This window comes from Paroedura picta, chromosome 1, assembly GCF_049243985.1.
Source record: "Paroedura picta isolate Pp20150507F chromosome 1, Ppicta_v3.0, whole genome shotgun sequence".
NCBI lineage: Eukaryota > Metazoa > Chordata > Lepidosauria > Squamata > Gekkonidae > Paroedura > Paroedura picta.
The window spans coordinates 111,252,578-111,274,592 of record NC_135369.1 but is presented as its reverse complement, the minus strand read 5'-3'; the positions used below and the strand labels follow the sequence as shown (position 1 = coordinate 111,274,592).

Sequence of the window (22,015 nt, the reverse complement as noted above, 5' to 3'; positions counted from 1 at the left end):
TGGCAGGAAGGCTGAGTCCTTCCTCTCCCAGGGGAGAAACCATGGCAGCCATCGATTGCTGTAGTTTGGTGTCTTCCGCTTCTCACATTGCACCTGGTTTTCTCCCCTGGGGACTCCTTACCCATCTCTCTCCAACTCTCAGCCAACTGCCTGGAAAGCCGCAGGAAGAGGGGGGCGGGGGGGGGGGTGGTGTTACAAGCCAGTTTCTCCTTGCAAGGAGCACGGAGAGGCCCTGAGGGAACCACCAAGGCACTAAGGCGTTTGCCTCTGGAAAAAGACATCCCACCCAGTCCATTTGGGGAGGGGGAATCCAGCTCTCTGGCTTCTCCCACACTGCAGTGTGAGGAGCTGACCCTGGTGTTCGCCTCCTCCAAAAGGGGAACTGATGATCCAGGAACTTGGGGTCCTGCCACTCCTGCTCAACTCACAGCACGCTGACATAGAACTAGCTTTGGCGGAGGCCTAGAGAAGGGCTCCTGGTTTGTTAGTTCTCCGTTAGCCAGGCATATTCTAGGATGATAGAGGAGTGTGCGAGCTACCAAGGTTCCCCCCCCCAATCCTTCTACATAAATGTAGAACAAACAGATTTTAAAATCCAATCCCCATAAGGAGGAGTGAATGGGCCTGAGCCTGATCTCATTCCAGAGAGCCCCCCCCCCCACCAACTTTAAGGACATCCAAGGGGGTCTGAATTTGATGAGATTGAGAGGGAAAGAGATGGTTGAGTAGAGGCTTTTAAACCAAATGCTGGCTATTGGGAAAGTAGAAAGATGTTTGTGTCCGGTGGCAGCTTTAAGGCCAACAACGTTTTATTTGAGGTGAAGCTTTTGTGTGCAGGCACACTTCCTCAGACATAATGAAACGGGGATTACCTGTCCATATTTACAGGTAGCGAGTGAATTAGCAATAAATGAAGATATTTAATACATTCCAATTGGGAGGAAGAGTCGCTATTCTGGGTTCGTTAACACCACGCAAGAGAAGGCTCCTCGGGACCCAATGCGGGAAGCAGTTTCATTGCCGCCGCCGCCAACTCCGCATAGGCTGTGTCCCTTTCGGTGGGGCGTTATACACACGTGTCCATTAAGAGGCTCCTGGTACCAAGCGGAGGCGGGGGGGGGGGGGACGTGTTTCTGAGTCTCAAACGTGGCCGTGGGGTTTGCTGGCGGATGACACACAGTCCGGAGAGTTAGTAGAAGGCCGGGCTGCGTCGCGGAGAGTTGCAGCTGGAGCATCTTTGCCTTTGCAAGCCAGGACCGAGGGACACGGCGCGGCTTCGCGCCAACGCCCGGACTTTTGACGGGCTTCAGCACCAGGCCAGTGGCCGTCTAGAGCGCCGGGGGAAGAGACGGAGCGAGCGAGGGAGTCGAAGCAAGCGCTCCGCCGCTTCAGTGAGGCGGCGAAAACTTTCCGGGCGGGCTGGTTCCACCCCCGCTCTCCCCTCCTCTTCCCCGCCTCTCGACAGACACCTCCCATTCGCGGCAGCCGGGGAGGGGCCCGCTGGCCCCGCCCCTCCCAGAAGAAGCTCCCACCAATGGCACGGATGCTTTCCCCACGGATGAGCCGGGGGCTGCAACATATGGCTGGAGGTTAAAGCAGCAGCCTGTGCCTGTGCAGCGCAAGACTTTGGCTCAAGCCAGAAATAAATGTCCGTTTCTCCCGCCGCCCCCTGGTCTGGTCTGGTCTCTCCCTCCCTGCCTCTCTCTCTAGGTCTCTGCATGCGCCTTGCGGCCGCACTCTGCTGCCCCCCTCCCCTTATGGCTTTCTGCCCGCGACCCTCTGAGCATGAGGAGGGGGGGAAGGATGAAGAGATGCGCCGCCGGCCTGGCTCACATTGAGCCGCTTTCTCCGCCGTGAAGGAGCCCCGGACGCAGACCAGTCTTCGGAGAGCACAAAAGGGATCGAGAGGCATCGCTCGCTCGCTCCAGGTAACTCCAGCGGGTGGGAGAGGAGCGCAGCCTGCCCTGACGGTCAGCCTTTCCCGGGGAATCCCTGACGATCCGTTTCTTAAGGAGGCGCATCATGCCTTCAGCGGGAGGAGGAGATGAGCAAAAATTGCCACCATCTCCGAATGTCATATGGATGGTCGGAACAACTCTTTGTTCTTCCTCACCCTCCCCTTGTATAGTATGTCCATTCCCATTGACACGTGTCAGAGAAAAGAGAAAGTCAGTGCAATAGACTTCAATGGAGAAGGGGGAAATGAAGAAAAAGAAAAACGGGTCCCTAAAATAGGACACCGTTGCCTTCTAAATAGAGCCTGTTTGCACGTTAAGAGTCTGCCTGTCTTTTTGCAGCTGCTACACCCTCTTTTGTTTGGCTCAGAGAATTCTGAAATTCTTTAGCGACAATCCACGACTAGCCTCCAAAAATGGAAAGGTGGTGGTGGTGGTGGTGGTGGTGGGGTGCTGCTGGTGTTCTCCCATGGGCAGTTCCTATTTTTAAAAAGAGCTTCATTAAAAAAAATAATGAGTTTTTTCCTTCACACATACACAGTGTGTTTGCTGAATGTTTTCTTGGATGAGAGGGACAGATGGAAACTATCAAAGGTGTGTGTGTGGGGGGGGGGGACTGTACTTCTTATCCCCATGATTGAAATGATGACTAGGGGCCCTAAATCACATTAGCCTGAATTGTCAATTAAAAAAATAGATGGTTGCAAGAAAAGTGTCATACTCAAATGGCCTGTAAGCAAAGATTAAATGGTCAATAGTTACAGTTTCTTGTACCTTGTTCACTTTACAAAGAACCTCATTCATATGCTGCTCTGCAGAAGTGTGAAAGAGACTTTCCCAGGAGCAGACTAACTCTAGGTTGTAAAATTGTCAGGTAAATAGCTGATTTGCTGACATGCAAGGTTTAATGCTTATAGGTTGCTGCAGAAGAATTATCAATTTTATGATCAAAATAAACTACATACTGCCAAATGAAATCCCAATTAGAACTGACAGTGAAACAAAACATGAAATTCCAAATGGTAAACTCTTGTCTATGTTCCACTTTGCTGCAAGGAACTGGAGTTTGATCATGTTCCTTGGTGCATCTTTTTCTGTAGCAACCATTGTTCATTGGAATTCCACAACCAAATGCAACAATGCAAAGGGGATTTTACTCATATCTGCTTGACTTCACTGTTGACGGCACACAACCTACCTGTGCAAAGTTATAACCAAGGTGGTGAAAGCTGGAGCTATCAGGCTCAAGAAAACTTTTTTTAAAAAACAATGAAGCAGTTATTTCAGTCATGGAACATAGTCTGACTTGGTGTATGTAAAGCACTCTGGTTCTTTGCCTGTGGTGTTCCCTCCCCCTTTCTGTACTTCAAGAAAGTCTAGACTAAAAAGAGAGAATCTATAGTCATATTAATAGAAGTCTGAGTAGTGGAGTGATTTGGCAATAGTGCTATATCTTGTTTTTAAACTGGAACATTTTAACATCCACACCAAGCTGCCAGGAACATTTCTTTTCCAGCAAAATACTTGTTAAAGGGTAATTAAGAGGCAATTTGAGTAATTTAGTACATGAGTAACAATTAGTCTTTTGTCCTGAGCAGAAAGCTGTGTTCATGTGAAAAAAAAGCTCAAGTGCAGATATATAGTAATTTGTAGAAGAAATGGTATGTAATTTATATTGTGTTGGCATAGAAACATATTTTACTTGTTGCGCCTTTGTTGGCATCAGTATGATTCAGATGAAAGTGCAACGTGGGAAAAGGGACATTGACACAAACACACTCTTCCCTTTGTTTGTGAAAAGGCTGACCAAGTGAGGACTCTTCCAATCCTTTATATAGACCTTGGATTTATGGAGGGAATCTGGGAAAAGGAAGCAGCTCCTGGTCCTCTATGTACAAATAGGTACCCCTGTTCACAACAGCATTTCATCTGTAACAGCCATCTCTTTTTCTCATAGACACACCTCTCTGTCCTAGGCAGAGTTACAGCATGGAGAACAGTATAACTCTGCTTAGGATGGCATTTGACACAGGATATGCCACTTGTGGATTGCCTCAGTACAACTTTAATCTCTCTCTCTCTCTCTCTCTCTCTCTCTCCACTCTGTCAAGTCCAGCTCCCTTCATTGTTACTAATAGAGGAAATAAATTACCTAAAGCTTTGGTCTTCATCAAGGAATACAAGGGCCACCTGACATGTGTTACCCTTTCTGGTGTGGCTGTGAATCTCTGTTGGAAAAAGTGTGTGCCTCATAATGTGTCAATAGTGTCTCATGGCATGATACCTACATGGAAAAGATTCTTTGATGCTCATGATATCTAGCAAAGGCAAATGGAGATATGTGCATCTTCCTTAAGACACCTTTTTGTAATATAGCCATTGTCTTTTTCTGACATGGAAAGCAAGGTATGAAATAGTGGTTTTTGTGTGGCAAAATGACCAACTTCCACTGTAGAACAGTACATCATTACACATTCTCTCCCAATACTCTTGGCACACATGGATGCATTATGCACAATACATTTTCAATGCACTTAAATGTAGAGTATCCTGCTCCGCACAGGAAAATCCTGCTGCAAAAGCACAATGAAAGTACATTATCCAAGGTGTGCAGAATGGGTCCTGTTGGAACATTTATAAAAGTAAACTATAGTTGCATCCAACAGGCTACCAATACTACTAATTGTGTGAGTTAGTAAGGACACTGGTACTTGAGATAAGAAGTACAGGGAATTGTGCAGTGCATCTCTTGTTTGGACCAAGAGGGATAAGATGGACAGGGATAGTCCAAGTAAGAAATCACTGCATTTTCCTTTGTGGGTTAAAGAAAATTACGTTAAAGCATTCTTCACAAAGCATGAGTCTACATAACTCTGTAGAGCAGTTCCATGCTAGAACTTTAGGTGACCATTTCAGAATTTTTTCTCAACTTGTATTTAGAAATGTTCACTTTTGAATTAAAGGGTTTGTCACTGGCTGTCTAGGGAAATGTACACTTCAACCCTGACCATGACTTGGAAGTTTGAAGATTTCCTACAGTATGTAGAAGCCAAATGTCTAGCATAAAATAAGAACACAAGCTGTCACCTATGTCCATCTTATGGGTGACACAAGAAAGGAAGACAGAGGGAGATCATAAGTGAAAGAGAATCCAGGATCCAGACTGATGATTGCTTTTGCAGGGCTGATTTCATGATCATAAGCTACGTGTATTGGCATAATAATTCCTGAGTAACATCCCTGTATCATTGCAAGCCCTTTCCTGGGCCCATTCTACATACATTGGATAGTGCACTTTCAATGTGCTTTTGCAGCTGGGTTTTCCTGTGTGGAACAGGAAAAGCCGCTTCTAAAGTGCAATGAAAGTGCATCATCTAATGTGTGTGGAATGGGCCCTAGATAGCCAAGGCTTGGAAACTAAGCAGGTTCAGCCCTGGGTCGTGACACAGAGACAAACCGCCTCTGAATGACTCTTGCCTTAAAAATCCTATGGGGCTGCCATAGGTCAGCTGTGACTTGATGGTACTTTCCACCACCACTAATGTTGGCAAGTTTCAATTTCTGGCAGTGTTGGATAAAAGCAATCACTCTGCTTAAGACCCTGGAGAACCACTGCCAGTCAGAGTAGATGGTATTTATAATAAGGCACCTTTGTATGTTCATAAAGCTTACAGTATGGGCACAACATCATGGTTTGAAAGGTTTCCTGTGTTCTATGCTTAATATGCAGCACAAGAGGTGCTGACTTGTGAACAGGGTGTCCTGACTTGTGGAAGAACAGCCAAGATTTCCTCTTTGTGTAGGCTTACTATATGGACTTCAAATATACTGTAATCAAAAGGGAATCTTTTAGACTCAGTTATCTAGGGAAAGACGTTTCTTTTATTTATTCACATATCCTGTCTTTCTCTAGAGAGTCGAGACAAGATAACAAAATGCTGATCGGACAGAAATAGAACTCATCAACAACAAATGAACACAACTGGCCATCAATGAATTAATTTCATTTAGAATCTCATCAAATGCAAGTAGCAGTCTCAGCAAAAAGATGGCTAAAAGAGGATGGCCTTGCACACCTTCTTTGCCTTTATACAAGCTGCATAATTACACCTTTTCTTTTTTACTCTAAAAGGAAAAAGGCTGCCTAGAGTCTTTTATGTTTCATGCTGAACAGGCAGAGGTCAAAAGTATAACAAGGCTGTGGCCTTGTCAATCTAAAAAGAAAGATAATAAAATGCTGGGGGGGGGAGGAAGGGCCTTTCAAATACATATTGTTTGGGCTGCAGTGTTTAATGTCAAATCTCTGTACTTTCTCTTTAGAGGCCAAGTCCTTCCCCTGATGTTGCCTCCTGGCACTCGTATTCAGGGGTTTTCAGCTTCTAAATGTGGAGTTTTCCATTAGTCTCCATGGCTAGTAGCCACTCAAAGATCCTCCATGAATATGTCTAATACCCTTTTAATGTCGTCTATGCTTGTGGCCATCATTACATCCTCTGACAGTGAGTTACTGGTTGTGAAAAGAAGTATTTAATTTTATTCACCCTATGTCTACCAGTTCTAGTGTTTGGGGAGAGGGAGAAATAATTATTTCATTCTGCTCCATCTCATGCATAATTTGACACATCACTGTCATATCCATCCTTAGTCGTTTCTTTTGTAAACAGAAAATTGTCACTCATCAGCCTTTCTTCATATGAAAGGTGCTCCAACTCCTTGATGGTTGCCCTCTTCTGTATTTCTTCCAGATGTCCAGTTTTCTTTTTGAGATAATGGTAACTAGAGCTACATAAAATATTATAGACTAGTAATCAAACCCACTGTAATCACAGTACAGCGGGCGTTAGGCAAGGGAGCCTCTGGCAGCCGCGCACAGCGCGGCTGGCGGGGGCTCCCTGGCCGGCGGCCTGACGCGTCGGAGGTGCTTTGCGCCTCCCGACGCGTCAGGCCGCCGGCAAGGGCCGCCGGCAAGGGAGTCACTACGCGCGGCTCGCAGTTGCTCCCTTGTCAGCAGGGCGGGAATCGGAGAGGCCAATCGGCAGGCGGTTCGCGCCTGCCAATTGGCCCTGCCAATGGTCTGTCCGGAGGAAGGGGCCAATCGGCACCCTTCCTCATCCCGGACAGAGCCCGCCCTAACTCCTCCCCCTAAGCCCTTACGGCTTTATTTAGTCCATGGTGTCTGCGGCGTCGCACGCGGGGTTAGGATAAGGTTGCACCACACAGAGAGATCATAATATTGGCTATATTATTTCAATCCCTTTTCTAATAATCCCCAGCATAAAGGTTCCCTTTTACATTGCTGTGGCACATTGGGTTGACCCCAAGGTCTTGTTCCCTTTCAGTCTCTGTGTGTTCAGACCCCATTAGTTAGGGGGGTTGTTCTATTGTGCAGCATCTTACACTTACATTGACCTTTATTTGCCACACTGTTGCCTATCAAACCAATTTGTGGAGGTACTCCTGGAGCTCTTCACAGTTGGCCTTGGTTTTTACCAACTTAAATGATTTTGTGTTATTTGGAACTTGGCTACTACACCACTCACCCTCACTTCCAGATAACTTATGAATGAATTAAATAGAACCAGCCCCAAACAGATCCATGTGGGACCCCACTGCTTACTTCACTCCTGTCTATTTATTCCGGCTCTATGCTTCCCACCGTTAACCAATTTTTAATCCATAAGAGGATCTGTCATCTTATCCCATTACTGCCAAGCTTACTCAGAAATCTTTGGTGAGGAACTTGTCAGAAGCCTTTTGAAAGGCCAAGTATATAATATTTCCCTGTAATTTACTTGTTTGTTCATTGTCTCAAAAAACTCCAAAAGCTGGTAAGGCACGGCTTCAGCCATGCTGGTTTTTCCTCAGTGCTCTTTACTCCTCATTTGTTCCTGGGACAGATGTTTTGCTGCTGGACTTCTTTTTTAATTTAAAAAGTATGACTTTATAATGACCTGAAATGCATTATGATACATTTTGCAGCAGAATTAACTTTAGTTACAGTAATAATACAGCTTAATCAATATAATGATTTTAAAATATCTTTCATGAAATCAAGAACCTTTCAATCATTTTTTTTTACTGCTCTAAATATGTCCATTGAAAAAGTGCCTGGACTAAAAAAATCCCCCTAGTTAATTAAATCTGGAATAGATTGATGGTTTTCTTAAAGGATAATGGTTCTACAGTGTTTAGTGAAGAACATACACAACATTCTGTCTGATACTTCTCAAAATGTTAAAAGCACTGTATTGCTATTGAATTAAAAACTGATTCTAAAATACAGCCTTGTATACAGTTGCATGAGAGTAATCCCACTGCAGTGCATAGAACTTCACCTTTTCCAAGTGTATGCATAGTACTGGAGATTCACATGGAGCTCCAAGATCACAAACAGGCCAGCTGTATTCCCATGTATGGTGGCATAGCATCCTGAAACATTAACGCTATGCAAAGTTGCAAACTTTTTGTATTGGCTACGTTCCCATGCCTTTGTCAATATTTCCAAACTAAGCAGATAAATATTACCCCCGTAGAGAGACAAAGTGCTTGGGAAACTGTCACCTGGTTAATATCTGCATGTCAAGTGCAAGTTAAGGGTACAAGAGCAGGATCAGCAAACAAGATAGCAACTTTAATGAAATATGTGTTCTTTGGGTGGGATAGCAATGTAAAAACAGATGTTTTACTGCATAACTTCCATTTGAAAGGTTTATATAACAGAATGAGTTTATCTTAGGGAGACTAGAAACTGCCTAAATTGTCTGAAACAATTTTTGGTCTCTAAGTTAAATGGATGCTTCAAAAATAACAACTATAAATTCTGGGTGAAGTATGATGATGCACAGTCAGCCATTCTATCAGCACCTTAGTCTCAATGGCTGACAGAGGTAAAACCGACATGAATGCAGGCTTGGGACTTAACAGCCCAGTCCATACATTATTGGTCATAGACCTTGTAAAGTGTAAGGTACCCACATCTCAGAGCCTGGTCCAGTTAACAGGAAACACCGGTAGAACAGAAGCGCACAGGTGGCATACTTGCTGGTATGGTACTTCCAAAAACCTAATTTTTGGAGCTGCTGTTGGTAGTAAATTCAACTGTGCTAGGACATAACTCTGGAAAACAAAAGTTCACAGTAAAGGAGATAACATCTTTAAACACGTTTTACTTCTTGTTTTATTCTTGAGACATACCTGAAATTAGGAAGAATGTTTTGTGAATGAAGAAATATGATTTTCAGCCATATCTCATTTATAATCCCAACATGATTTCTCCACCAGTTCTAACATCTTGCTATAGCTATGTAAGCAAAATGCAGAGTGAACCAGAAGAGAACTATTTCCTTAACAGAAGTCCTTCAGTAGTTAACTGTATGCAATAAATTGGCCAATGCCCCTTCTTTAAAGTTCTGCAACCCTTTCAAGTTTTTTTGTGTCCATTCTTCACTTCCCCTTCCTTCCTTTGTTCAAGAGGCAAGGGAGAGTCTGGGTGCCTTTGAGATCAATTTGCACTCTCACTTCCTGCTGTAGGGGATAGCATACCTTCCTTTTCTATCTGCCACTTGGGGCACAAAGGGGTTGTGTTTGAGTGCATCCTCCTGCCCCCTCCCCCCCATGACATGTAAAAGCTGTAGTTCATTCAGGATTTTCTGGTCTAGGAATGAACAGTCAGGTGCATAACTAAGATTATTTAACTCAGTCATACTTTAAAAGGTTTTTATTCACTAAAATGAATGTAAGCCTGCAGGAACGTTGAAAACAGGCAGGTAAAGAAAGGGCATCTCCTCTACCTGTCAATCAAGCCAGACAGCCAGTCACCTTTCTCCATGTTTTAAAGGGCCTGCAATGCCAGCTATTGTTTTTTTAATCATAGATGCATATTGCTTTTTTGAATGCCACCCTTTTGCAATCATGAGCCTTGAAGCTGTTAAAAATTAATCCTGAGCCCAACTGTTTTTTGGGGGGGGGCTTAGGAGAGGTATGCTTTGTGTGTTAACTGGTGGGGATTTTTTTTGTGTTGCCTGAACGATTTAATGCCTATTTGTTGCTCCAGGCAGTTTGCTTAAAAAAAAATAATATCCCCAAGAGAAGGGAGGGGGAGTCGGGTACAAGGGTGGGCACTGGAGGTGGAGATAGCGCTACTTTGCTGCTACACATTTCCTTAGCCTGTGGCTTGCTGGGTCCTAGTCTTTTTATAGCACCCCTCAAGCAAAGCAGATGGTAAAGCAGAGCAAATGCCCTCCTGTGGTTCTTAACCTCCAGAAAGGACAGAGAAGCTGCTAGTTTCTGAATATATTGGGTTGGGGGGGGGCATGAATTTGACAAGTCTAGTTGGCAGTCTGTGTCATTAATCCTTTCTTTAATAACTTGCCTTGCTTGGTTGTTGCCCAGCTCCAATATGACTTGTGTAGAGAATCCAAGGCTTAAGATTCTTCCTTCTGTATGCTGCTGCCATTCCTTATCAGACAAATGTCGCGATGCTAAGTGTATAAGCAAAATATTTGGAAGAGTATCTTAAAGATAATTTTTTGAAGTTCAGATAAGTATTTTATGGAATAGAGTGAGTGTTACCACTGCTGCCCCATGGCACAGCAGGATCTCTGCACTCAGAAGTGCCCATATCTTGGAAAGTACAGTTGGCTGTGACAGAAAGATGCAAGGTCCCTTAATTAATATCCATGGAGGGCCTGTTCTCAGAGATAACATTATTTCTCTGGTAATAGAACTCTAACCATCTCAAAGGACTGGCTGGGAAGAGATGTATTTTCTTTAGGGAGACAAACAGGCAGGGTGTAGATTACCATTTATGCACCTGTCAGGAAAGGGCAAGGTTCCTGGTCGGTTACATATAGCAAGTGGCATCTTGAAAGGTTTGGTTTGTGTACCCTAATTTGACTAGAGAAAAGGTACAATTTCAGCTGAAACAAAAAAAGTTAAAAGATCCGGACCAGCAAAGATCTGGACAACAAAGGAAGAAAAGGGAGTGAAATCTCTGGGCCATTCCATGCCCGAAAAATATAGTGAAATGATTACCTTTTGCAGATGCCATACTTTTGGCAAACTGGCAGCAATATCCTCCATTTTAAAATGCTAGTTGGGGAATCACATAAAGTAGATTCCCCAAACTCTGTGGCACAAGCAAAAGGATTAATGACACAGACTGCCAACTAGACTTGTCAAGTTCATGCCCCCCCCCCCAAAAAAACCCAATATATTCAGAAACCAGCAGCTTCTCTGTCCTTTCTGGAGGTTAAGAACCACAGGAGGGCATTTGCTCTTGTGAGGTGCTCTGCTTTACCATCTGCTTTGCTTGAGGGGTGCTATAAAAAGACTAGGAAAGCAGAGAGAATCTGTATATGTGGAGGTGGGGAATTGGAGACCATTGGGCATGTCCTCTTCAGATGCTCACTGTATGTGGGAATTCGAAATGAAATCATCACACACACTTCCCCTTGCCCTGGATTCCCAGTGACTCTGAGGGAGGCAAAATTAAGAGCTTCCTCTTTGGGGAAAATACTGAGATTACCAAACAAGTAGTCAAATACTGTGCCATAGCATGCAAAGTACAACAAAACTGTGTTATTGGAAATTTGCCTTGTGTAATCCTTACATGTTTGTATAGATTTATTATAGTATAATGTTTTAAGTGTTCTATTTATAAGTGTTTTTATTGTTGGACTTTTATATACTGCCATGATTTCCTGGATTATGGTTTTGTAGCTGGCTTGGAGCCATATTGTAATAAATCTAATCTGATAAGGAACACTGCTAGACTATGGACCCACAGTATAACCCATTTAGAAAAAACAGGCTTGAAGAAAACAGTTGTTTTTAGTGAACAAATATCTGAAACTATTTTTCCCCCAATATATATTAAATTTTATGGGTTTCCTTCAAAAGGGGGATTTGAAAAACAACTGCTACTAAACCTCAAGGGTAATACCAGTCTAATGAAAACAAGATATTTTGCTTATCTATTTTAAGGTAAGAAAACAGGGGAAAGGGGAACTGGTCCATATAAATCATACTACTAGAACTCAGAGGCACCCGGTGAAACTGATGAGCAATAAATTCAGGGTGGACAAAAGGGAAATACTTCTTTACTCATAGTGTGATTAAATTACAGTATTCACTTCTAGTGGGTATCATGATGTCCACAAGCAGAGATGGCTTTAAAAGAGAGTTACAATAAAGTATTCTAAATAGTAATCTCACAATTGATTGAAGTACATCGTCAAATAATCTTCCAAAGCACATCTAGTTTGTAAACATGTAATTTAAGTATAATTAATTTAACTATTTAATGATTATAGTATGGCAAGTACACTGGTTATGAACTTGTTTCATTCTACTATTTACATACATATTTTCCTCTAGAGTAGACGTAAGCCATATACAACATTCAGTTTCAGTACTCCAACATGCAGAACTTCTCTAATGATCTAACTACAAAAGTGGTCCAATAGTTCTGACTATTGATACCGTGTATCCTCTTTCTGGTCCCCTGGAATATTACAGGCTAATCAGGATGTACACAGCAAAGCTGTGCATGTCCTGATTCGGCCGGCCTTACTCGCCCCTGCCCCTAATAAAACCCAGTAATGAGAACTCTAAGGCACTCACCGCCATTCACCGCTTGGACGCTACTGGGAAAGGAGGTAGCAATTTCTTCCCTTTCCACGACCCTCAGAAGGTCTACTACACCATTTCCCGGGCTCAGCAAGCCTGCCTGGGGCAGAGGGGGCAGGCGAGTCCAAGCCAGCCCTCCCCTCACACTGGGAAGTCTTGTCAAGGCCAAGAAAGGCCGCACCAGGCCTTCTCAGGGTGAATGGGAGCCCTGGCTGGGACTCACCTCCTCGAATTCCAGCCAGGTCTCCCATTCACCTCAAGAAGGCCTGGCTTCTCAGCTTCGGAGAGCCTGCCTGGGGCGGGGGAGCAGCAGAGTCCAAGCCAGCCCTCCCCTTTGCCCCAGGATGCCTGGGCTTGCCTGGATGGGGGAGAAAGGGTACCACCCATTGTATTTTGAAGTACAATGGGTTTTTTGATTGTATATATGTAAACCTGATGTATGGAGTAGAGAACTAGTTATATATATATGTAACCTACCATGAGTCTTTTTGAGAAGTGGTGGGATAGAAATCTAATCATAAATAAATACACAGAAAAATATAAAAACTAGCTCTCTTTACATCAACTTGGTCAACCAAGGTTTTGCAAAACCCTGGGGTTTCTTGACAGCCCTGGAAGGGTTTCCCGAACAGTTGGGAGTTAATTAATTTTTAATATATATTTTAAAATGTGTTAAACATATATTGGGTGATTTAACCATATACGGTCATGTCAATCCTGACCCTCCCCCCCCCAAATGGCCAATGATGGGCCTGGAAGGGATGTGAAGGGGAGGGGTCCTGAGTGGCCATGTATGCAGCTATGCTTCCCAACCATATTCTGCAAGATTGTGCCACTTCTGGAAGCCTGAAGAATTTTTCAGGGGTTTCTCAATGGTGAAAGAGTTGAGAAAGTCTGCTATACACAATACCTAAGGGGAGGAGACTAATATAAATAATCCAGATTTTCCATTATATAATTATTGTCATCAACTGCAATCAAATAAAATCAATAAGGATAAACACATAAGTACTAACCAACTCCCAAAGGTCTTCTGGTAGAATGAGCTCCCCAAAGAGATCAGAGCCCTGTCAGAACTTCCACAATTCCGCAGGGCCTGCAAAAGGGAGCTCTTCCACCAGGCATTTGGTGAGGCCGACTGACTCAGTTGCCTTCCTTTTCCTCTTCCCAGAACAGACACCCTGTTGGGTGGGTGAGGCTGAGAGAGCACTGATATCACTGCTCGGTCAGAACAGTTTTATCAGTGCCATGGTGAGCCCAAGGGTCACCCAGCTGGTTGCATGTGGGGAAGCGCAGAATCGAACCTGGCATGCCAGATTAGAAGTCTGCACTCCTAACCACTACACCAAACTAGAGGCAAATTGAATAATTCTTTGCGGATTCCATGTGGGGAGAAAGGAAGTACTGATGAACTGTGGAAATCATCCCAGAGATAGCTTAAGCAGAAAGAAATCATGACACATGGAGATTTGCATTTAGGATAGCCAGATGCAATCCATGCCACCTGTGCAGTCCTAAGAAGAGCTACACTAAAGCCCTTCTAAAGCCATTGACTTCAGTGGGTTTAGGTGAGGTAAACTCTACATAGAATTGCATTAGAAGCCTCCTGGCAGGAATGAAAACTATAAATGAATGCATTCTGCAGGCTTTTGGTTTGTTTTACATGTACTTTGTATTTTTTTAAAGTCAGTGACATGTCACATCTAATGTTACATCTAATCAGAGTTTCTAAGCCTGTATATTACAGTTACCTTGACTTCAGGTGTTAATCAGATGCAAAATAACGTAGCTGAATTAAGGGATTTTGAGTCAGGATAATACTCTGAAACATCAGTTTCTGGCTCTTTACTCCAGGGAGTATGATGAAGCTGAGTCAACTGGAATAGACATATTTTTTTGCTAAATGAACTCTCTGCTGGTTGGGTTCAGCAAAGGGTGCATTATAGTGTAATGGAGTATTACAAACTTTTCTTTGTTGCCTGCTTCACTGCTGTTTGTTTCCTAGGTATGTCTGTTTACATCAGTCTGCTTTTGGTTTTTATACAAAGAGAGAAGATTCTGCAATATAGGATGAGGGAGGCTTGTAAACATCCTGGTTTTTCTGTCTACCTGGGATTGTAATAAATGGTATAATCTCATATAATAATGCCCATCCCAAGGTGAATTGAATTAAATCCTCTTCAAGAGCATTTCCACACATGGTTAAAAATAGTGTTACGCCAGCTAAGTGGCGTAACGCTACATATAATTGTGCCTCCCAGTCCCTCCTCACCTTTCCTGCTGTCTAACTCTTCTCTGCCGCCATTTTGCGCTTCTCCCCCTCAACAGGTGCTGTTGGAAATGGCGGAAGAGAGCAACACAATTTATATGCGACTCTCTTCCATGTGCCAATCAAGCCAGGCAGCTGATGCCCCTTCCCCATGCCCACTTCTGTACAACTAAGTAGGCTTCTTTTCCTAAATGTGGTGGAAATGTGGATGGCTGTAAGATTGTGTTAAGTATAAATTGTTTCATAGGTGTTATGGGACACCAATAATGACAGTTAAAATTGTTAAAAACTATGCAAACAAATGCTGGAAAGATGGTAGCAAAGCAGGCTTCTCCTTCTAAATGTGGAAACATGAAAAAGTTTATAAGCTTTGGGCAAAAGTTCATACCATTGTGTAAAAGGAGATTGAAACGGGGAATTAAGTGTATTAAATGAAGAACACAATCTATTTTTTTCTGTATCAATAATGTAGATTACTTGTATTGTACTATCTTTATTCTTGGAAAATAAAACAAAAACTTTGAATTAAAAAAAAACAAGTAAGTATTGGTGTATAACTAAACAAAGCCTGCATACTATCTGTAAACTGCTCCACGGGAGCGGTAGTAATAAAGCGGTATGGGCAGTATGAGAGGAGAAAGGGGCGGGGCGAGTCTGGGATAAAAATTTGAAGGGGCTAATCAGGAGCCGCGAAGCCCTCCAAGTGTCAGTCCGGGAGGTGAGGGGGCCGGGGGGGAAGAGCCTTTGCCGCCGGGAAAGGAGCAGGGCCTCTGCATCGAAGACGCGGCGGCCCTGCTCCTTTCCTGCTGCTGAAGCCGGGACATCGGGGGGGAGGGTGGGGGAAAGGCTTCTGTGCAGCGAAAGGAGCAGGCCTGCCATGTCGGAGACATGGCGGCCCTGCTCCTTTCGCCATGCCGAAGCCAGGACCTCGTGGGAGGGAGGGGGGAAGGCTTAGCCCAGTGTGTTTCAGGGCCTTGGGGGGGAAAGGGGGAGAAGAGGCTTCGTCCCGGGGAAAGGAGCAGAGACGTGCCTGCTCCTTTCCCCGGGATGAAGCCTGGGCCTTGGGGTGGGGAGGGGATGGGGGGAAAGGCTTTCCAGGACAAAGCCGGGGCCTCGGGGGGAGGGGGAGGGGGCCCCCGGCTTCCAATTTAAGGTGAACCTATGAAGTAATGTCTTCTAAAATGTCCTATTGTTATCAGCCTTGTTTAGGTGTTAACAAATGGAGGGTAATAACTCCCTTTATTGAGTCATGTTGGGTCTTCCTCTTTTCCTGCTGCCTTCATTTTTTTCTTAGCATTACTATCTTTTCTAGTGTCTCTTTTCTTCTCATGATGTGATCAAAGTACCATAGCCTCAGTTTAGTCATTTGTAGTTTTAATCAAGTAAAAGAATTTAACTGTTGTGAATAGGTCCAGGATAGCTGAATTGTCTGATTCTCCCTGATGAAGTCTGCATGGTGAAATCTGGAGGCTTACACTTAAAAATCTTTTGGATAAAACTTTGTTGGTCTTAAAGGTGCTGCTGGGCTCAAACTTTATTTTGATGTTCCACTGTAATCTTGTTTTGGTACATTATATTTTAACCATCAGCAGTAATAATTTCAGGTCTTCACTATTTTCTGCCAAAAATGCGGAATCATCTGTGTATCTCAGAATTTTAATATTCCACCATCTAAATCTATTCCAGTTTTCGTTATGAGATGTTCTCCATGTAGACTAAAGAGACAGGGAGATAAAAATCATCCTTGTCTGACTCCTTTGTGAACTGTAAACCAGGGGTAGTCAACCTGTGGTCCTCCAGATGTTCATGGACTACAATTCCCAAGAGCCCCTGCCAGCGTTTGCTGGCAGGGGCTTATGGGAATTGTAGTTCATGAACATCTGGAGGACCACAGGTTGACTACCCCTGCTGTAAACCATTGAACTTCTCTGTATTCTGTTCTAACAGTGGCATCTTGTCTAGAGTATAGGCTGTACATCAAGACAATCAGATGTTGTGGCACACACATTTCTTTTAAAACCCACCATAGCTTTTCAAAGCCAAAAACTTTGCTGTAATCTATGAACCGATTTTCTTCTGAAATTCTCTTGTATGCCTCAGTAGTCAATATAAATTTGCAATATGATATCTGGTGCCTCTGTTTCTGACTCCACCTGAGTGACCCATGGCTGTGGATATCTTTGGCAATGCAGACCTTGTTGAGATGGCCAGTTCTTGCAGACTGTGCATTGAAGTCCTAAATGTCTGCCAGCAAGTTAATCCAAGCATTCTCAGCCCTGTTTTACAGCTATTGGTTTAATAGGATTAGGAGCATTAAAACAAGGAAGATACTTACAGAAAAGTAACTCTTATTTTGGCTTGCTGTTGAATGCAGCCCTTAGTCCACAAACAGGCCTATCTTTGCAAGAATGCAAAGAAGAACTGACTCCAGGGATCCTTATTTTAGGTAATAAACCTACAGTTCTGAAAATCTCCCCAAGAGAATATTGGGATGTAATCTCATTAGAAGGCTCATTGTAGTTTGTCTGTGTTATATATTTTAAAAAGTTCTAACATCTTTAGTAGTCAATTTCATTCAAGTTTCACATTAGTACATGTCAACCCTAATATACTTGAGAATAAAAGGAAGATGTTCTCTCATTTTTCTAATGAGAAGGTTTAGTGTATTAACTCCAGAATAGGAATCATTAATCAAAGAGTGTAATTCATTAGTTACTTATAGATCAGTGTAGCTTTTAACTTTTGAAAAAGAATGAAAGCTGTTAACAAAGATGGGTATGTTCGAGTTCTGTTATTTTAATATATTAGTGTACACCTCAAGTTTGGGACAGCAGTCTTACTTTGCAATATTCCTACAGTGTGCAGGGGGGACATATATCTATAAATTGGCATATCTGCCAATCTGAATAAGACACAGGACTTCAGCTAATCTGGCATCTGCAGGAAAAGACACGGATTGTATACAATGGATTGGCTGTTTTAGTTTATTCCCAGTTTTCGAGTAGAGGAGCTGTAATGTTGCATTGGTCAGCTTTGTGTAGTGGTTAGGAGTGCAGACTTGTAGGAGTGTAGTGGTTAGGGGTGCGGAGCCAGCTAGGTGTAGTGGTTAGGAATGCGTACTAATCTGGCGCACCAGGTTTGATTTTTTTTTTGAGCTGCTAATGAGGTGCTTCTGCAGTCTCTATAGATAATTTTGCTATGAATATCTACTTTGGACCTAGCCTCCAGCTTGTTCCATGCTCCGTTCTGTTCCCAGCAGCAAGCCAGTCGATTTAACCAAATCTGTGAAGTTGGGTGCTAAATTTTCAAATCACTTGGGAGAATATTGCAGAGGCATCTGGGTTGCCCTGCCGGTCCCCAGCCTCAAAAAGGTTGGGGACCACTGCTGTAAAGGCAAAGGGGTTGCAGGTTACAATAGATGAGCGATAGGGATGTGAGTGTCCTACATAGTGCAGGGGGTTGGACTAGATGACTCATGAGGTCCCTTCCAACTCTATTATTCTTATTCTAACAACAACAAATTTATTCTTATAGCTCACCCTTCCCTGGTAGGCTCAGCACAATCAAAACATTCAATACAAACCAATCAAATAAATTATAAATAATAAACATTAATTATATAAATTTAAATTAGGTTTTAAAGTTAATTAAACAGGTTACAAACCATATCGCCATATAATTGAAATCCTTCTGAGGGGAGGACTTGGTTGGCATTTGAGTGGATTTGGTTCACAATTGAGATTTCTGATAGTACTTTGATGATGTTAATTTCCTGGTCTCAGCCATAGGCCTGGCAGATCACCTCTATCTTTCAGGCTGACTGGAATTTTTTAAACTCCTGGAGGGACCTGATCTCACTAGGCAGAGCATTCCACTTGGGCTAAAATGGCCTTGGCCCTGATCGAGGCCAGTTTTATTTCCTTGGGGCCAGGGACCCTTAGCAAATTGTGCTAATTTTAGAGCTCTCTGGGGGGAATAACAGAAGAGATGGTCCCATAGATATAGGAGTCCTAAACCATTTAGGGCTCTGAATGTCAGGATCAGAGCCTTTAACATGATTCAGTCTCCAATCTGGAGGCAATACAGCTGGGAGAACACTGGTGTAATATGTGCTCTCCATGGGGTCTCATTAAGGACCTGAGTAACCCAGTAAGGACCCAGTTCTGGATCAGTTGAAGTTTCCAGAGCAGCTTCAATTGTAGCCCTACCTAGAGCAAGTTATAGAAAACTAATCTGGAGTTGAGTGTTGGATCACAATGGCTAGGTTGGGTGTTGAGAGGTAGGGTGCAAGTTGTGCTTGACAAAGGTGGTAAAATTCTTGGTGAGTGATATTTGTGACATGGGCCTCCTTAGATTAGGTGACATCCAGGACCACATCCAAGCTCCTGATGATGGTCAAAAATGTTATCTAGAACCTGTCAAGAGCTGGGAGTTTTCACTACCTCCCCACTGGCACTCCAGCTCAGTCTGAGGACCTCCATCTTAGCTGGATTTAACTTTAGCCCACTCTGTTTGAGCCAGTCCACCATGGTCTCAAGAGAATTTGCCAAAGAATATGGGAATGTAAACAGATGGCTGCCCATCAACAGAAATAGTTGTGTGTCATCAGCCTGAAACCCTGGACCAACTGTGCTAGGGAGTGCATGTAGATGTTCTATAACATTGGGGAAAGAATAGCACCCTGTGGGACAACACATATTAGGACTTGCCGCTGGGAGGTTCTCTCTCCTAGTACCACCCTCTGTTCCCAACCTTGGAGGAAAGACTGCAGCCATTCTAAGGCTGAGCCTAGCATCCCCACATCGGCTAGGTATTAGACTAATAGCCCATGATCTACAGTGTTGAATGCTGCTGTCAGATGCAATTCTAACAGCAGCACTGACTCACCTAGGTTCAGTTGCAACCAGAGCCATCTCTGCCCCATGGCCAGGTCAGAAGCCAGATTGCAAAGGATCATTTACCTCCAGGTGAATGCTGTCTATATCTATCCTCTTGTAAGTTTTTGGCCTCAAATTCCACTGTTTAGAACCCAAAAGTGGAACTGTATTTATAGGCTTTTTTCCATTGGAAGAGCAGCTAGACTGCGTTGTATTTGCCAAATCTGATCTGTATGAACAGTTCTGATCCCTGTTACTTCATTTCCTTTGCTGTTGTTTTCATTTCTGTTCTTTTTCATTCAGAGTTTCTACTCAGGATCTGACCAGGGGGAGAGACTTTTGGGTCCATGTTGCTCTCAAAGTTTCCCAGTCTGCTTCATTCACTTTTTCTTTGTATAGCTTTGTTGGAATGGGTTTTTTAAATCCTAAATATTGTTTTACAGCTGTGAAATCAGATCCTGTCAACACGTCTCTCTATGATCCAAGCAGGCCCTTGTTGGGAGGGGCATTGGATTGCAAACTTTTTAATGTTCTTTTAATAACTGTTTGGCATGCAGATATTGACAGGTGGATAATGCTTATCTCCATAAGCTTCAGCTGCTGATGCCTGCATACTAAGCTACTATTAAAATAGACTCTGCTGGTTTTCTTATACTGGCTATTTGGAAACCTGAGCTTGGATATCAGCTGTTAAATTGGTACATCCCTTTTTCTAAGATAGAGGAAGGTAGTGATGAGATGATAGAAAGAGGGGGAGGAGGAGCTGACAAAGAAGAAGAAGAAGAAGAGTTTATTTATTTATCATACTTCTATACCGCCCTCCCCGGAGGCTCAGGGCGGTTTACATTATAACAGAGAACCATACATAAAACAGTCTGTAGAACAGTTGGTTCTTATATGCTGCTTTTCCTTACCCAAAGGAGGCTCAGAGCGGCTTACAGTCGCCTTCCCATTCCTCTCCCCACAACAGACACCCTGTGGGGTGGGTGAGGCTGAGAGAGCCCTGATATCACTGCTCGGTCAGAACAGTTTTATCAGTGATGTGGTGAGCCCAAGGTCACCCAGCTAGCTGCATGTGGGGGAGCGCAGAATCGAACCTGGCATGCCAGATTAGAAGTCCGCATTCCTAACCACTACACCAAACTGGCTCTGGGGGGGGGGAATGACAGGGGGGGAAGATGTACAGATGGAAAGAAGAGCAGGTGAAGGTTTTCTGTTGTTTAGCCAACGCATAAATCTTGCCAACACACAGACAGGATCTCCAACTTCTGAACTGGCCCTTGGGACTGTGTTTTTAACCATAGTTTGAGCTAAAGCTCAACATTTTCCTTCACAGACCTGCCCTCCACCCTGCCCTCCCAATGTTTACCCAACATCTGGAGAGGCTTTTCTTTCTCTCTCAGGTAACCCAGTGCCACCACATGACCTTTGTAAGAAATTGCCTACTGGGTGGATCAGGATTCCCATCTTACCTTCCCAGATTTGAGATCTTGCCTCTGTGTCTCCAGCTACCCAGCACCTGGTCACCATGAAGACAGTTTACTGCTTTGTGCACCCTTGGAGGAATAGGTGCTTGCCAACTGCCAACCTTCCTCCTGGTGCTCTTTTTATGTGTCCAAGACAGTGAATGTCTTTGTGGTACAGAGAACCACTATCAATATCAAAAATTATAAAGTATTCACTTGAAAAATGTTCATAAGCATGCTCTTAGCACTGCATCAAATTGAGCAAGGAATTCAAAATAAATGGGTAAAATGCAATTTCTCTGTCATTCTCTCTATACAAGCCTTATCAGATGTTAAAATATAGAATAGGCTTCTTAGCTTAGGAAGTTGTAGATATCTATAGATTTTCCATTACCTTGAAGCTTCCTTCAGCTGTCCAGATCAACACACGGCTAATGCCTGCCTCCTCCAGATATCAGTTAAGTGTTCTGTCTGCTCTGATAGACTCCCTTGTTCCCTTGAGTTTTATCACCTCTCTTTTCCCCACTCGGGGACCAGATCAGGCTGGTCCTGAAGGTTTTTCCTGAATTCTACAAAATTTCCTTTTTGAAGTCTCTCCAATATTTAATTCCACCAGACCTCTGTTACCTCTTTTGGGAGGGAAAGCTTGACCATCCAGTTGTCTAGACCTATTAGCATTTGATGTAGGTGAGCTGAGGTAGGTTTGGAAAGCAGTTGAACTAACTTCTCCCCTTATTCTCTGCTGTGGGGGGGGGGAGGGGGGAGGAAACTCTTTTAAAATTCTGACTGAAAGTTTTGTTTATTTCAAACCTCCAAAGA

At 43.5% G+C, this 22,015-nt stretch overlaps 1 protein-coding gene across 2 annotated transcripts in view; it reads left to right on the top strand.

Moving 5' to 3' along the window:
• Nucleotides 1-1,542: 1,542 nt before the first annotated feature.
• The window catches only part of TMEM200A (transmembrane protein 200A), a 72,273-nt gene continuing 51,800 nt past the window's right edge, over nucleotides 1,543-22,015 (top strand). For both annotated transcript variants that reach the window (XM_077353082.1, XM_077353073.1), the window contains exon 1: nucleotides 1,543-1,928. The gene's annotated coding sequence lies outside the window, so the exon portion shown is untranslated. The remainder of the gene's footprint in view (nucleotides 1,929-22,015) is intronic.